This window comes from Orycteropus afer, unplaced genomic scaffold, assembly GCF_000298275.1.
Source record: "Orycteropus afer afer isolate SDZICR_OR568_19922 unplaced genomic scaffold, OryAfe1.0 scaffold00161, whole genome shotgun sequence".
NCBI classification, from domain to species: domain Eukaryota; kingdom Metazoa; phylum Chordata; class Mammalia; order Tubulidentata; family Orycteropodidae; genus Orycteropus; species Orycteropus afer.
This window is the reverse complement of record NW_006921748.1, coordinates 341743-356929: the sequence shown is the minus strand read 5'-3', so window position 1 is coordinate 356929 and position 15187 is coordinate 341743.

Here is a 15187-nt window from a genome sequence, read left to right as displayed (position 1 = left end):
ATGGGATTTTCCCTTACCCTGTACAGCACTGCCCAGTGGCTAGCTCTTGGCATTCATCTCCAGAAAGACATTCACTGGACAGGCTTATTGGGATCAGCAAAGAGAGAACAAGGTGAGTCTGGCACCAGAATCCCACCCTTTGTTTTTTGTCCTCAATGATCTTTTCCAGGCTTTTACTAATCACTTGACCACATGCTTCTTGCTGCTTAATTTACTCTAATTAACTTTTATGTATTTATTTCTTCAGACCAGCTCCATGATATTTATGAGCCATTTACAGAGATGCAAACAGACAAATATAATGTGATGTGAAGCAAGAGAAGTTTTTATTTCCCTCAATATATCCTAGCAATTCTGCGCTTTGTCGTAGTTACCTAGGACTTCTCTCTGTAGCTTATATTTGCTGAATGCTTGCTGTGGGCCTAGTGTTGTGCTAAATAACTTATGTATCTTACTAAAACCTTCACAAGTGTATCTTTCTATTCTTAATTAAGATATGGGAAAGTAAATACTAGCAAAGATATTTTTTAATTTGTCCAATGCCATACCAGTGATGATTAACAGATACTAGATTATAAAGCCCATGTTCAAAATCAGAACCTATATTGTAACAACAATTATATAAGGTTTGAGCTAATTAGAAACATTAACCCTTAAAAAAGGGAATCCTTTTAGACATTTTGAATATAAGGTCCTTGGACCCATAGGGGTATATGGATAAACTTTATGGGGATCATGAATACTCTGATAGGTACATGTGGATGTGAATGTCTGAATGTGGGTAAGGAGTACCCTCAGATTCTCAAAGGGACTCTAATCTCCATATGGTTGTGGACCACTGACTCTTACTGCTCATTAGCGTTAATGTGTAGAGGTACACTGATGACCTGGGTGCCCTGAGCTCCACTGAATTCTCTCAGATAGAGAAATTCTCTCAGAAACTGCAGAAAGCATCCATGTTTAATTATATGTGGTAAACTATGAAACTTAGAAAAGATACACACAGTCAACATTAACTCCCCATTTCACCATGTTGAGAGAGCAACTACCTCCAGAGGAAAGCTTGTCACAGCAATGCATGAAAAAATGGTTAGACATAAAGGCGGGAAGAAGCCAGAGCTGGTGATGGAGGCAGGGTTCTTGAGGGTCTGAGACAGTGTTTCTCAATCCTGGGTATACAACAAAATTATCTGGAGAGGTTTTTTTTTTTTTTTTTTTTTTAAATGACAATGGGAGACACCATCCCAATAAAAGAGAATCAGAATTTCTTGGAGTGGAGTTTGAGTATCTATTTTTCTGCTGCTTACTGGGTTCCGGATTACAGATATGGTGAATGGCTCCTCTTAGAACAGAGGAATGAGTATCTGTGGGAAATAGGTTGTAAATAAATTTCACTGTTGGGATCTTTTTTTTTTTTTTTTAATTTCATACCATCTCCCAAACAGAAATAAATACATACATACACACATACACTTTAAGGATGTTGTCTTTCTATTATTGCCACTTTTCCACTATTAAAAAAAAAAGTGCTAGAATATTTTAAAATAAAAGAAATCACTCTAATGTTAGATAACTTTGTTTTCTACCATCCAGAGGTGTTTGATTTTTAACAGTAATAGTAATCAGATGGGGAAATCTCATTCATCAAAATATATGGGGGTTGGCAAGGTATTTTTTCAGATTCCACAAATCTCACTACATGGTTATTGGTTGGTATGTGCCGTCGAATGGGACCTGACTCATAGCGACCCCTCCTTGGGTTTTTGGGGCAGTATCACTACGGAAGTAGATTGCCCAACCTTCCTTCCGAGGAGTGGCTGGTGGGTTTGAACCGCCAGCCTTCTGGTTAGCAGTCAAGTGCCTTAGGTACTATGCTACCAGAGCTCCTTAATGGTTGTATGTGGCTAAAAATGCTTATTCAATGAATTAATTAATTTACTATATGGAGGAGTATCTTGGAAGAGAAAATGGAAATCTAAATTTCCCATATTTTGAATGTGATATTCCTGAGGGGGGTTCAAATGGAGATTGCAAGTGGGCCTCTTGTATCTTAAGTGAGAGCTCAGGGGTGCTGGAAATAGCATGTCAAGCTATGGGGTTCTGAGTTGAAGAATTGATGGTCAGATACCTGTTCTACCTGATCCAATTTTTGGAAAATAAATACAAGGTCCTCAATGGCTCACCATTTGTGGTAGCTTGTTATTTTTTATCATCTTTCTGTGAAACTGCGTTATTGACCAGGCTGACAAGCTCCACACTTGAGCACCAAACATTATATCTAGCAAAGCCTATAAATGTCACCTGGTGCCAAAGGAGATTCATAAATCTAGACCCACATGACATTCTCACATTCCTGCTCACCAGCTTTTGTGAAGAGGAGGTTCTGACAAAGGTTTTTCCCCTCAATATTTCAGGGAAGTGGGTGTGAAGTTTTCATGCTGGCTTGTGCAAATCTTTAGATATTCACATACCTACTCAGTTGTGATGAGAACTGTTTCAAGTGTCATTGTGAGGTTTTATTTTCAGTGATGGTAAGATGTGATGGTAAGACTGCTTGATAGATGATGTTGAATCAACAACTCGTACTTCAACTGACCATTGTTATTTGTGAATGGAACTGGGCCCTTTCTAAATAGGTCTGGATCTGTGGGATTGCTGTGAAAAACCAAGACTGAGGAAGAAAAGGCTACAAAATCTCCCTTGCTCAAATTCAATTGTACAAAGCAAGTAGACAACAGAATTCTTCCAACTTATCCCCCTCACATTCTGAAATATTATTTACAGAAAACACAGTGAAAGGCTATTTATGATGGAATTCTTTTACACCATGATATATGAATATTACTATTTCCAAAGAGATATAAACCCTCTTTTAAAGACTATGTCTTCTGAACAAACCCACGTGAAAAGTGATAAGAAGACAATAGGAGAAGCAGTACTTAAAGATTGACTTTGTTTGTTTGTTTAACAATATTCTAATCTCAAAAGAGAAGTGTCATTTACTCCAATGTCATCTTAATTAATGATATAGAGGAAAGTGTATTCATCTGGTTTTTGACCTGGGTTTCTCACTGCCTGGCTTTGTGACCTTGCACAAATAGCATTTCAAAACTTCAGTTTTCTCACCATAAACTGAGGGAATCACATTAAATGATCTCTAATATTTCTTCTAGCATTAACATTCTGAAAATTTATTTTTTGAAGATAATAAGCCTCAGATGAGCATTTGGCTTAAAGTGTGGCTGGTTTTACAACCAGAGTTATTGTCTATGACCCATTCAGAATCTAAGCATCTACCTGAGAAACTCCCAACTCTAGTTTCAGAAAGTACAGCTTTAAGAACGTTAGCACTTGGAGACTTTAACAAGTTTCTACCTAGATCCTTTGTTTAATAATTTTGGGAAATATACCTCACTGAGAGAATATGGCTAGTTTAGGCTACTTAGCTACTAGGCAGGCAGAGTAGAATATTCTAGGCACTGTTGTTGTTGTTATGTGCCATTGAGTCGGACCGACTCATAGCGATCCCTCCTTGAGTTTCTGAGGCAGTATCACTACGGAAGTAGATTGCCCAACCTTCTTTCCAAGGAGTGGCTGGTGAGTTTGAACCACCAGCCTTCTGGTTAGCGGTCAAATGCCTTAGGCACTATACCACCAGAGCTCCCATTCTAGGCATAGAACTAGAATATTCTAGCTGAAAATCAGTACTCCTTATACCAAATTTTATATCTTTATTTAAAATGTCTTTCTCTTCACTCTCTCTCTGTCTGTCTCTCTTTATATATATATACACATATATGCACAAACATTTGGAAGGAAGGTTGGGCAATCCTACTTCCGTAGTGATACTGCCTTGGAAACCCAAGGAGGGGTCGCTATGAGTCGGGTCCGACTCAATGGCACATAACAACAACAACAACAACATGCACAAACATATATAGAGATAAATATGTATATGTATGTGTGTGTGTATGCATATAAAATCTGAACCAAATTCTCGAATTCGCTGACATTTTAAGTAAAGCAGCAAGATAAGGTGATGGAAACGTAATGATGAAACTTGGAACTTTCACCTAAGTCAATCCTAATGGTTTTGTAACTACAAAGTTGCGTAAACAAGGTCCATGAATAGTTTAAGAACTGATCCAATTATTTCATATAGTTGTAAAGTTCAAATTAATTAATCGCAAGGCCTCATGCTGATACCAGTTTTGTATGTCGTCCCAGGTAAGACTCCTGATGGCAGGGCCCATGTCTTTGTCTGCTCTACTGTACCTTGAGAAAGGCTGGGCAGCCAAGAATTGAGATTAGAGATCAGCTCTGGCACAGGTTACCTGTGTAAACTTGAGCAAATCACTCTGTTTTTCTTGGACCTTTTTTTTTTCTTTTTTTCCATATCCCAAGGGGGGGGGGAGATTAGCATGTATGGCCTTTAATTTCTTTAATGTCCACTTCAGCTCTGAAAGTGCAAGATACGAGTAGATAGATAGGTAGGTAAGTAGTCAGATAGACAGATAGAAACATAGATGCATAGATAACTAGACACATAGACAGAAGGAGAGAAAGAAAGTCAAAAAGAAAGAAAGAAAGTAATTTGATAGACCTTTCCCAAATTAAACTGTATATAACCTAAACGTTAAAGTGAATGAATTCAAGATCCCAGCTCAAGATGTATATCTGTTCCTTCCCTTCTTTCTAGGATGTAGTAGGAACTGGTTAAACTAGGAAATTTCAAGTTATAAATATTTAAACTGCTTTTTTACAATACAGAGCTTAGATGCAAAGGCGTTAAGTACTTTAAGAAATAGATTGAAAAGAAATGTCATTATCTTGATTTTCTGAATTGATTTGCTTAATAACAATACTTAGCATTTATATAGTGTTCTGTATTTTCAAATTGCTTTATAATCATTAATCAGTTAATTCATGCAACCTCTCTGTGAGGTCAAGATTATTATCCCAATTTTACATACAAAGAAATTGAGATGTGGTGAAATTAAGTGACTTGCCCAAGGTCATTGAGGAAATGAGTGACAGCCTCTGGATTATAACATTGAGATTGAGTCCGTACTGGCTAAATAAATTGTAGAATTGACATAATCAACCAAGTAATTAAAGGAGAAATAATTATTTTTCCCAAAATAGATAGATAATTCATGTAAAGTCGGACAATTATTAATACTGAGTTATGTTAACACTGTGTTTCTTGGTTGATATTTTGAATTTCACATATAGAAATAAAAGGTAAATATACGTCTAAATGGAATATATTTTGTAATTTGTTGTTTCTTTTAATTATAATAATCTGCCCAATTTTAATGACTTATTTGGTGCTCTACAAATCTTTTTTCTAATATTTATTTGAAATGTCCTCAATAGAGCTTTGTAATGCATTGTGTTATAATCTCTTTCTCCCCTACACTTCCCCAAAACAGTGTAGGAAAATGTTGAGCATCTGGATTCAAATGTAATTTTAACTTTAAGATCAGGGTTCATTTTATTCCATCACCAAGGTTCATGTTGTTCTTGTTAGGTGCCATTGCGTAGTTGCTGACACATGGTGACCTCATGCACAAGAAAAGAAAACACCTGGTCCTACCCCATCCTCCCCAATCATTGCTGTGCTTGAGCCCATTGTTGCAGCCACTGTGCCAATCTGTTTTGTTGAGCGGCTTCCTGTTTTTCTCTGACCCTCTATTTTACCAAGCATGATGTGTTTTGCTAGAGATTCGTTCCCCGTGATAAATTGTCCAAAGTATGTGAGACAAAGTCTGGCCATTCTTTCTTTTAAGGAGTATTCCAGTCATCTTTCCTCCAAAAGAGATTTGTGCATCCTTCTGGCAGCCCTTAATACAGTCAGTACTCTTCACCAACACCATACTTCAAAGGCATCAATTCTTCTTTGGTCATCATTATTCATTGTCCAGCTTTTGCATGCATAGTAGGTGAATGAAAATGCAATGGCTTGGGTCAGGCACACCTTAGTCTTCAATGTGAAGTCTTTGATTTTTAACACTTTTAAGAGAATTTTTGCACCATGTTTGCCAATGGTATTTGATTTCATGACTGCTGCTTCCATGGACATTGATTGTATATACAAGTAAAATGAAATCCTTGACCACATTAATATTTTCTCCATTTATCATTAAGTTATTTATTGGTCCATTCCTGAGGATTTTTGTTTTCTTTATTTTCAGGTGTAATCCATACTGAAGGCTGTAATCTTTGATCTTCCTCAATAAGTGCTTCAAGTTCTCCTCATTTTCACCAAGTAAAGTTGTGTTATCCATATTCATGACCACCCAGAAAAGAGTTATTCAAAAGAATGTGAAAATTATCATACAATATCATTTATATCACACAAGTAAAATTTTACCAAAGATCATTCAAAAACTGTTACTGCACTACAATGACAGAGAATTGCTAGAAATTGAAGCTGGGTTCAGAAGAGAACCAAGGTTAATAAGGAGTCAAAATAATCAAGACATATTTTGTGGCCCAGATAGATTTTTCATCTGGTTCTTAAAGGATGAGTCATATTCTGATAAAAGAAATCATTAAGGCAGATGGAACCTACTAAGTGAGAAGAAAAATGGGGATGACAGAGTCTTGTGGGTGGGGTTTCAAGGCAGAAATCAGACTGGATGCTAACTAGTTTGCAAAATCAAGGGAAGTAGGACTACATAATACAATGGGGGTAGGGATAAATTAGGTCATAAGTTTGATTCATGGCAACACTGGTGGTTTTCAGACCAGAAAATGGTATACATACCAGTTTATTTTTCCTTCTCAATTAGCATCACTTTTGTTGCTGTTTCTCTCCGCTATATTTAAAGTTTTGTAATGAAAACAGTGCTTGAGAGATGCTTTCTGGGAACCTGAAAAAAGTTGCTTTGATTTGTTTGAAGCCCTGCATTTCCTCATTACACTGGGTAGAATGAAGACAAGGAAAAAGGAGACCAATGTTAATGGAACTCCATATCACAGATATTTTGTCAGATCTTGACCATCCATCTCATTTAACACTACAAGAACTTTGGGAGAAGATTGTTATTGTCATTATTTATGGATAAAGAAAGAAATATGCAAAAAATGTTAAGGAGCATACTCAAGGATATGGCAAAGATAGCTTTTTACTTCAGTTCTACTCAGATTTTAATCTGAGTAGATTTAATCTACTCAGATTTTAAGTAATGGTCTTGCATATTTATGTGACATCCACCATTTTAGGAGAATGGAAAATTAAAAAAAAAAATAGGATGAAAGAAAATTAACTATTTTTCAAGTAAATCACTAATTCTCCAACTTTGCTGTACTTTAGAATCACTTGGGAACCTTTAAATTATACTGTTTCACTCCTACCCTAATCTTTGGGTTTAATTGGCAAGAGATGTAACTTGGACATTGGGATATTTTAAAGCGTCACATGAAATTGGGAACCTGACATAAACAAATGATATTAGACTCATCTGAGAAATGCAACAGCTAACTGCACTTATTCAACATAAGGAATCATAAATAGCTATTCTTTAAAAAAAAAAAAAAGTTGAAGATATACACAGCAAAACATTTGTCAATGTACATGTACAATTCAGTAACATTTGCTACATTCTTCAAGTTGTGCTATTTTCTCAATATTCTTTTCTGAATTGTTTTACCATCATCAACACAAACTCACTGACCCCTAAGCTTCTCATATAACCTTCTGAGTTGCTGATCTCAATTTGATCTCATATGGATAATTCTTTAAAAGAACACAATGTTCAAGGGGAATATTTTTATCTAATTAAGATAAACCACTATTTGGTTTAAACACAATTTCAGGAGATAGTTTCAGCTGAAGGCTTAAACGTCTTTTCAGGACAATAGTTTTGGTGATGATCATCCAGTCTCCATGGCTCCATAGAATCTGGATTCCATGAGATATTAAGGTTCTGTTCCATATTGCATCCTCCCACATTTTATTCTAGATTTTTCTATAGAATTTTTTTTTTAAATTATGATTTTTTTTAAAAATTAAATTTTGTTTAAAAGCGAATGATGGTAGCCCCAAGACTATGGCCCTTAAACACACTTCAAGCCTGAGCCCTATAGTTCAACTTTCAGGCAAACAATTAACAGCTTTATAAGTTGAACAAAAATGCCAAGGACGTACACACTTATTAGGGCAGTTAACCATATGAGATCAACAGAGTGTCATTTGCCCAGGAATCAAGCTAAGAAGTCAGGAAGAGATAAGAACAAGAGATAAAGTATAATGGCAAACACAGGGAAGAAGTGGAGAAAGTGCTGTTACATTGTTGGGATTGCAGTGACTGCCAGAAAACAAAATGTTTATGAATTGCTAAATGGAAAATCAATTTGCTCTGTAAAGTTTCACTCACAGTTAAAAAAAAAAAAAAAAAATTACGTAAGTTATGAGCTGCTTTTTGTGCTCATGAAACCATGAGAGTTAAAGATCTACTGAGGTTGCAGAAGAAAGAAAGCAATGTTATCAGTTTTATCGTAGACTCATTGTCTTTATCTGAGTCTATGTTTTTGTTTTCTGTGTCTGCCTCTGTTTCTTTCTGTCTCATTCTTTTTCTGTAGCTCTTTCCTTCATGACATGGAGATCTAATTGGAGGCATCTTAAGCTCTGATTATTTTGAAAATCATCTCAGGAAACATTCTCATTGTCAAGATCCACTCACACCCTGTACACTATTGTCAAAAAGCAAAGACTTTGGGGTTAGACACCACCAGATCGATTGCTGTGAGTGGATTCTAATTCTTGGTGACCCCATGTGTTGAAGACTAGAACTGTGCTCACAGAGTTTTCAATGCCTGACTTTTCAGCAGCAAATTACCCTGCATTGCTTTCAAAGAGCATTTGGATAGGTTCCAACCACCAGTGTTTCAGTGAGTAGTCAAGCCTTCACACCTAGGTTTTAATCCTAGTGTTACTGATTAAACAAATGTGTGATGTTTTTGTTGTTGTTAGGTGCATTCAAGTTGATTTAGACTCGTAGTAACTCCATGTGACAGGGTAGAAGTGTCCTGGGTTTTCTTGGCTCTAATATTTATAGGAGGTGCCCTAGTAGCTCAGCAGTTAAGTATTTGGCTACTAATTGAAAAGTTGGCAATTTGAACCCATTGAGCTGCTCTGCAAGAGAAAGACCTGGTGATCTTCTCAAATGTGAAGTCACAGGTAAATCAATTAACCTAATGTCAATTTCTTCATTTCTAAAAGCAAGAATTAAAATATTTAACTCAGAAAAATTGTAAGTAATAAATAAGTGAAACCACCGATGCTGTTCTAAGCCTAAACTGCCAATCATAGGCCATTTTCTTAGATTCTTCATCATACTGCTGAGTAATATGGTACTGTACAAAGCAGTGATTTCCTCCCTCCATTACACTGTCTTCTCCACATATATTGCCATTAACCTAGTATTTTTTTTAAATACCATATCATCTCATTTCAGACTTATTTTATTTCATTGTCCTTATTATAGTTAATCTTTTTAAAGTATTTTTCATGCAATTATTTGTGCCTGCAAATATTTAAAAGTTGTTTAAAAATAGAAGAACAAGTTTTTTGTTGTTGTTTTGTTTAGTTTTCATTATTCACACTGTAGTCCTCTTTCATCTCACTTTTTCTTTCATTGTCCCTGATCTGGGCATTGTTTAAAACTAAATATCTCACACCATAGATATGCATCTATAGTTGATGGAATATGCAAGAAAAAGTTATAGTTATGTATTTCTGAAAAGCAATGAGATTCTCATCCTTGGCATCACTTCTGGAGTCTATCTTAGTGACGATCAGTGAATTGAGTCAGTGAAATCTTTGGGGAAATACTCTGAGTCTTGATATGGAGAATAATGGGAATAGGACAAAACACACAGAAATATATATATATTCATATATATATGTTCATAATGTCTAATGCTACACTCACACAGAACATCAGCAGCCTAATCTTGAACAGTGTTTTCTTGGTGTTAACATGGCAACAAAAAATGGGTAAAATTCCTCACCAGGGCCCAACAGCAAAAACCTGATGCTCTAAAGCATGGGATTTGATCACTCCTATTTTCGCACAAAACTTCAAATGTTGCATGACTGTAGAAATCTTTTAAATCCAGCTACCTTACTTAACAGTAAGGAGACAGTGAATTTCAACAACTGACATACACCATTGTCTAGGGAAATTTTTCCCTCCCTCATTTCAAATTTTCTAGGTAACATCCTGATTTAAGAGCCTTTATTTGAAACTTCTGAGTAAAATAAATCAAGGTCGCCAAGCCTCTGCCACTATAAAATGGTTATTTATATTGCACGTTGAATTTCAAAATCATTTTCATTCATGTCCCCGTTCCACTCATCTGAAATGTCCTTCTCTCTTCCTTCTGTTTATTCAAATCCTGCCCAGCCTTTAAAGCCCACTTCAGTCGCTCCTGTAAAGCTGTCTCTAACTCTAGCAATTCTCACTGATCTCTTTCTTTAATCTCTCAGAGCTAGGTTGTTCTGTACTACAACGATTGGACAATTAATTAGTATACAATATTTTTGTGCCCTGTCATCTCTTATTTTCTACACTGCATATGTTTTAGTTTCATCTGTCAGCATTGATTGGAAGCTTCTGAATAGCGAGACACTTGTTTTCTCAATATGTGTTCTCTTTAATTTTGCATTTCTATCAGGTACTCACAATATTCATGTTTTTTCCTTACTCTCTTATGCTTTTGTTTTGGGGAGGATAGAAATGGAAATAGTTTAAAGAAAGAGAAGTTGGCCTTCAGAACAAAGAGTAAATTGAATGAAATCTGGATTATTTATATAGAAATTTATTTTATGAATTCTCCACGGCATTTGAAAAGCTTATCCTTGTTCTCTCTCCCTTGCTTTTTCCTAAGTCCCCTTCCTCTGTTGTTATTTGGTATGCGCTTTGGGAATGCAAATTATTCCTTTAACATTAGACCAAAGCAAAACATAATTAGAAAGGGAGATCAAAGATGCATCCTCTAATATATCTCAAGGCCAAATATAAATGATTTCTGAATGATCTGCTATTTTACTAAATCGTGTCATACGGATAATCAAAAGTTATGCTACCACTTTTAATCTTGCATTAACCCCACATTTTGAGAAGGACAGTGTGATGCTGTCCAAAATAGTATTGATCTCCTTTAACTCACTGCAAGTTGACTGTATGACTCGGTTTTGAAAGACTTAGTCTGAAAGTTAAAGCGTATGGATATATATTTTAAAAAGATACAAGCAGATATTTAAAAAAGCATCAACAATAAAAAAAAAAAAAAAAAGCATTTCCTAGACTCGTTGACCCTCATGACAGACACATTCAGAAGCTCTTTGGATTAGATGAGGAGGAAGGATTCACTATGATGTCTGAAAGAAAGGACTGTTTTGCATTATTATCTCACAGGTCTGGCATTTTGCCTGAAAGGGAAATGAAATACAGAGAGACCCCTCTATTGTAATATTTTTATATTTGAAAGGCTATAACAAATGGAAGTGAGAAGACCTTTTCCACAGGCTTAAATGTGGTAGATTGGAGAAAACAAATAAATAAAATTAAACATGAAAGCAAGTAAAAGTGAACGATATGTGGAATTAGATTCTATCTGAGAAATCAATTAACTCATCTTTCTTATTGTGCAGTTGAAGAATTTGTACCCTAGAGGGGTGAAGGAACTTTCCCAAGATGATAGTCTCTTCCACTTGATTCAAGTAAGACAACAAATGAGAACGGCTAATTCCCAGATTACCATTCCTTTCACTACATCACCATGGAAATAACTCCCTGAGAGAGCTACGTAGGATTATGGGATTTATATTTAAGAGGAAGAATATAGTTCAGAAAAGTTCTGTAAAGTAAAGCATTTGTTGTTGTTGTTGTTATGTGCCGTCGAGTTGGCCCCGACTCATAGCGACCCCTCCTTGGGTTTCTGAGGCAGTATCACTACGGAAGTAGGATTGCCCAAAGTAAAGCATAGATATACGATAAATAGGCTAAGTCAATATGTAGAATTATCTAGAGAAGAGAAATTGAGTAGCTGACATCTTATATGTCCCCCTGGCCGAGAAAGGTGTTTCAGTGATAACTATTTTAGAAGTGTGCTGGTGAAAATGTTAGAAGATTTCAAAAATGGTGTATGTGCCAATTTGGTGTATATAGTAGTTTCTTGTTTCTGTAGTTACTCTCACCAAAGCACCTCACTCCAGAAGAAGAGACATCAACCAAAAAAGAAACACACACACACAAAAAGAAACACTGATGTTGAGTCGGTTCCAACTCATAAAAAGGCAGTAAATCTTTATGAAAGTAGATTGCACCATCTTCCTTCCACAGAGCTGCTGGTAGGTTTGAGCCACAAACCTTCTGGTTAGCAGTCAAATGCCTTAGGCAGTCACCACCAGATATCCTGAAGAAGAGATGTCAGACTGGAGTATAAAACATTTAGACCTCCAAATTTCAACTTCTTTTGTGACCAGTATATGTGAAGTTTAAGAAGATGAACCAGCCCTCAAACCCAACAGTATTGACAGGAAAGTGAGGTATGTGGGGAAAACATCCACCACCTTGGAATTTCAGTAATGAATTTTGTATCACCTTCTAGCCCAGCAATTTGAGAATGGTGAGTTACTTTTAGTTTCATTTCATAATTCATTAGTTTGATTGAGTGTCACTAAGCTGAGCATCTGTAGACAAATGAAAGGTATATAAATAACAATCACATTTCTGTAATGTTGGAAAATTAAAACCTATTTTGGAAAATATAATGGTAATAAGCTGTTTTGAATATTGTACAAATGAAAGGAAAATGTTCCACTTTGTCATAAATCTAGCAAAATAACTTCATTAGAAATATTTTTTTAACTTGCTGCCTTCTATAATTATGTGACTATCTTCCTGAAAGATATAATTACATATTATATATTATGTATATAATTATATATATATATATATATATATATTAAACATGCACACATATATATTTCCAAAACATTTCTATGACTTGACTATGTATTAGTGAAATTCTGTCCTGACTTTGTGTCAGATATCTAAGGTGGAAGAGCATTGTATTTTCCACAGTATCAACTACAGAAAAGTACCTTGTACATACTCAAGTGATAAATAAGCTTATTATCTCTTTCTTTGAAGCCCTCCAATGGCCTCCACTTACACATTAAACCAAATCCCAAATCCTTAACTGTAGTCACCAGGTCTTTTACCTAATTTGTCTCTGTGTACCTCCTTTCAAACCACTTTACACTTTTCCCCTTCTCTAGTCCATTAGAATTTTTGCTTGCTTATTTATATTGAACACCACAAGTTTTTCCTACCTGCTACCTACCACAACAAGTGTTTATACCTGCTACTTTCTGCCTGGAACACTGTGCCCCCAGACTTTTTATATCTACCTCTTTTATGCCACTTCTCAGAGAAGTCTTTCTGACCACCTAATCTGAAAGAACTCCATTAATTCCCTATGACTCTATTCTGTCATCAACCTGGGCTATTATGTCCACAAGACTTACCTTTTTAAAGTTTTTTTTAATAGTTTATTTATTTACTTTTAAATACAGTTATGCATCACTTAATCTGCACAATATGTTCTGTGAAACTGAACAATATGTGATTTGGATGCTATAAGAACACCATGTTCACCATGTTAAAACATTATGTGAGCCCACTTCTGGCTGTCATTATTGCTCCTTCTGCCATTGCTGCTATTACTGGAGCTACTGTTGGATGCTGGAAGAATGGTTGGTGTAGATTCAGTGGCTGAGAAGGTGGAGACGGGAGTGGAGTGAGAGTAAGTTAACAGGGAGGTGGTAGAGCACGCTCAGTCTCATATGTGCTTCTGGCCACCTGAGCAGCAGGAGCAGCCTGGGCCCCTGCAGTTCCCACTGCCATCACCTATATACCCACAAGACAAAGCTTAAAAGCCTATTCCCAGAGCCACATTCTCTGCTTCACCCATGGTCAAGTGCTGCAGGAGTTTTGGTTTGAAGTCTTTAAAACTATTAGGGGAAATAACAAATATCATGATAACTGCTTTCCCTTTGGGGGCAGGAACTTATAGGACCACAGACACTGTCTGACACTGTTGGAATATATGTTAAGAAATTCGTATGTGTATTTATTTACTTTTGTTTCTGTCTTATCCAGTAAAACTTGAATTTCTTAAAATCAGATTTTTTTTTTCCTATTCATTACTGTATCCCTAGCTCATGTAAGAGTGACTAACTCAGAATAGTTTCAAATAAATATGGAGTGAATGAATGAATTCATTGAAATAAAGGATTAAGAAAAAGAGAGAAGAAATATATCCATATTCCATAGTATTATGTAACATCACAGTTAATCTGCATCTCTCTCTATTGGGAGAGGCATGTTGGTCACAAGGATGAGAGATATTTAAGATGAGTACCTCAAAAATTGCCCACTGAGATTATCTCATATTTTACAGAAGCCAAAGAAATCCCATTACTGGACTTTGGAAGATGAATCTCATATTCTTTATTTAATACTTCTATCCACTTGATTCTGCTTATATGAGAATGAAATGGAGTAGAAGCATATGTGATTTTAACAATCTCCACAACTAATTCTAGCCAATACATTTTGGGAGTCAAAGAAGGAAAGCTCCCATTTCTCCTAGTTTAAAATTGCCATTGAGTCTATGTGAATGCACAGTGATCCATGTGCTTTAGAGGAGAAATGAACTCCATAGAGTTTCAGTGGTTGTGATCATTCATAAGTAGATCACTATGCCTTTTGCTGAGGTGCTTCTGGGTGGATTCTAATGGCCAACTTTTGGTCAGTAGTCAAGCACGTAACCACGTATGCTATCCAGGGACTCCTCCTTCTGCATTGTTGTTGTTAGGTGCAATGGAGTTGACTCCGACTCATAGAGATCCTATGTAGAATAGAAAGAAACATTACCCTGTCCTGCAGCATGCTCACAATTCTTGCTATATTGGGCCCATCATTGCAGTCACTGTGTCAATCCACTTCCCTGAGAGTTTTCCCCTTTTTGTTGACCCTATCTTCTACCAAGCATGATAAACTTCTGACAGCATGACCAGGTGAGATGAAGATAGATCTGCTTGTTCTTCTGGCAGTCCATGGTATTTTCAGTATTGTTCACCAACACCACAATTCAAATGCATCAT